This window comes from Lemur catta, chromosome 6 (assembly GCF_020740605.2).
Source record: "Lemur catta isolate mLemCat1 chromosome 6, mLemCat1.pri, whole genome shotgun sequence".
Classification (NCBI taxonomy): domain Eukaryota; kingdom Metazoa; phylum Chordata; class Mammalia; order Primates; family Lemuridae; genus Lemur; species Lemur catta.
This window is the reverse complement of record NC_059133.1, coordinates 5,964,122-5,967,710: the sequence shown is the minus strand read 5'-3', so window position 1 is coordinate 5,967,710 and position 3,589 is coordinate 5,964,122.

The window sequence follows — 3,589 nt, the reverse complement described above, 5'->3', positions numbered from 1 at the left end:
AGGTTGCAACTTGAACTCGCGTGGTTCCCAGGAGGGGAAAAGTTCTGTGTACTACAGAGACGGTTTGAAACAGAAAAGTTTACAAGGGGAAGCAGCCTCTCCAGCTCCCTCAGCATGGGTGCATTTTCCACCCCATGAATGGTAGCATACCCGGGCCCAGGTTACCCGAGCCCGCGTGATTCGAAAGTCCCCTGTGTTTTCGTGCTATAAGGACAATAACCTGGACGTGAGCAGTCTGCTTTTTGTTTCTTCTGCTTTCTTCAGCCCTTCCGCTCCTTCGCTTCCCAGTACACTCGGGGCGTCTCTAGACAAGCAACAACTGGTGCTGCCATCCTTGTTTGTTTTAGCCACCTGCCATCCCATTTTACTGTTAGGGCCTCACTTGTGTAACTCATTTAGTGGACATGTCAGCTATTTCCTGTGTGGTCTTGGGGCTCAGAAACTGATACCCCAAAATATGGCACAAGAAGAAGCCTCAAGTTCTCTCTGACCTCCTCCCCCCAAGTCTCTCCCAAGCACAGCACTTTATCTGCCTAAGACCCAGACCCCCCAAGAAGAGCAATTGTTTTTTCTTCCACTCTAAGACCAAGAATGTAACCACACACTAGGACAGACCCTTTCGGTCAAAGAGCACTATTTACAAGTTAATTGCTGTTTCTGGATCCATTCATTCTCCCCAGTAATCCTTTGTTGTCCCTCAACAGAATCCCCCCCTAATAACCTGTTTTGCCAGGATGGTCTACAAGCTTCTGCCTAGGGGGTGGGCCATCACTTCGTGATTCTCCCCGTGTGCACTTTAAATAAATTTGTATGCCTTTTCTCCGATGAATCTGCCTTTTGTGAGTTGATTTTTCATGGAAACTTCAGAGGGTGAAGGGGAAGTTTTGCCTTGGCCCCTACAGTTTCTACAAGCAGAAGTGTCCACAGGGAGCTTTGAACACACCTGTCCAAATACAGCCCTCTTGCCAGCCCTCCGGCCCCACCCCTGCCTGTCCTGCTGCCTCTGCCTCACTCCCTGTCACAGTGGGTGGTCCCAAGGACAACCCGAGCAGCACACGGAGAGTCAGAGAATCAAGGGTTATTCGCAGGAGGGCCCAGAAGGGTCTCACCACCAAATTCTGAGCTCCCTCTACCGGGTTTTTCCCACTTTTATTAGGTTGGGGTGGTCCGAGGGGTGGAGTCTCAGGTGGCTGATGCAACAGGTGAGTGTGGTTGCAGAAGCCAGGTAATTGGTCAGTATTAGGTTGAAGAGGGTCATCCTTATCACCCTTGGCCAAGAGAGGGTCCATTTAATTGACTGGGGGACTTAAGATTTTATTTTAGTTCATATCACACATCAACCAAGCAAGCAATTCTCCAGCAGACACCAGCTGGATGTCTTCTCGTTTCAGTTCTGACACTATAGAAACTGCCCTTTATATAATTAACAAAGGAGCACAAGGCGGGCACTGGGGTAGGGAAACATATACATAACTAGCCGGCGTCCCCCAGTTTGCTGTCCTGTAATTGCTGATCACTCAGGAGTCACAGCTGATGGTCATAAAGAGTCTCAGCTTTCTTCACTGCCCCATAGATAGCATCACCCTGTGAGACCTAAGGCTGGTTTCTGAGACACCTTCCGGGCCCCGCATTCCAGTGGGAGGGCTGACCCACTCGGACCAGTGGCCCACACCGAGGAACTGACTCAACTGGTCTTGCGACCCCCACCCAGGAACTAACTCAGCAAAGAAGACAACTTCTACACCCCTGTGGTTTCTCCCCAACCCAACCAATTAGCAGCCCCACCTGCCTAGGCCTTTGCCTGCCAAACTATCTTTAAATACCCTTTTTCCCAAATTTTCAGAGAGACAGATTTGAGAAATTTCTCCCTCTCCTTGCATGGCGCCTGTGATACTAAACTCTTTCTGTGCTGCAAGTCCTGCTGTCTCAGCGTATTGGCTTCCTCTTGAGCAGCGGGCCATGCACCTGGTAAGGCTATACCACCACCTGGCGATAGCGCCGGATCCCACAGGTTGAGGGTTCATTCCCACAAGACTGCCCCCTACTTCAGATGCCAAACGCAAGCCCTAAGTTGTGACCTGTACTTCTGATCATCCTGCGATAAATCCGGGTTCTTAAGACCCCCACCTTTCATTCTATTAATTCTCCAAGCCCCATCCTTTTGTGTTTTTCTGGAGGCTTCATATATAGGCCTGACTGATGACATTGGCCATTGGCGATCAACTCAACTCTCAGCCCCTGCCCTTTCCTGGGTGCGGGGGAGACCCCAAAGTTCCAAATGGCCAATCACAAGGTTGGTCCCCCTGGCAACCAGCCCCATCCAAGGCTGCCTAGGAGCCCACCTAGTCAACTCATTAGCATACAAATGGCACTTATCACTTAAGAATTCCAAGGATTTTAGGAGCTGTGTGCCAGGAAACAGGAACAAAGATCAAATACAATATATATTTCACAATATCTCAGGAACACATCAACCCTCAATGGGTTATTGTGAGGATCGAACAAAAGAACTCATCTAAAACCTTCAGTGTGTGACAGGTATCAGGGATCATATCGTTACAGAGGCTCAGAGATTTAACTGGCTGGGCGAAGGCAGTTCCTAAACTGTTTAGCAAGAATTTACGATAAAATAACATAAGCTATTAATTGACTGTACATTGTTCTTTTTATCACAAATTCTGGGAACATGAAGATAAGGGGCAAGGCAGGTAACAGGAACAAAATGCCTTGAAACAATTGCGCCTGGGTGTGGGTGTGGGGGCTGGAGGAGGCCCCTACTCCAGTCTCTCTGGGCCTGATAAACTGTGCACACCTCACATAGCTCAGACTGCTCTCAGCTACTTTTCTTTTCTCAGGAGAAACACTAGATGATTATGTCAACAGTTGCTAAGGAAATATTTGATAAAATGCAACCACCATTCCTAATGTTTACAAAAGATTTTATCAGACAGGTTGAGGTGGCTCAGGCCTGTAATCCTAGCACTCTGGGAGGCCGAGGCCGGAGGATCACTTGAACTCAGGAGTGTGAGGCAGCCTGAGCCAGAGTGAGTCCCAGTTTCCACCAAAAATAGAAAAAATTAGCCGGGTGTAGTGGCATGGGCCTGTAGTCCCAGTTACTCAGGAGGCTGAGGCAGGAGGATCGCTTGAGCCCTGGAGTTAGAGGTTGAAGTGAGCTGTGATGATACCACTGCCTCTTACCCAGGGTGATGGAGTAAGACTCGGTCTCAAAAAAAAAAAGAAAAAAAGACTTTATCAAAATAGGGATAAATTTTACACTTTAAGGTGTTAAATAAAATATATGGAAGGCCATTGGTTTGGACTGAGCTCCTGCCCTAGGCTCAACAGGCTAAACCAAAAAGGAGTCACTAATGCTAAAGTTTCTCATCAACAAGAGGAAACTAAGTTGTTTATCTGACATTTGTGGAAATCAGGAGAGTGACAGACAAGAGTCAAATCCCCAGACAAGCCAGTTTTAGCTGGGAGCTCCCCCTGCCTTAACCTTTACAAGAAAAGTAACTTTAAAATAATCTGCTTTTTGTCCTCTGTTTCTGCTTTCTTCAGCAGTGTCTGTTTTTTATTTATTTATTTA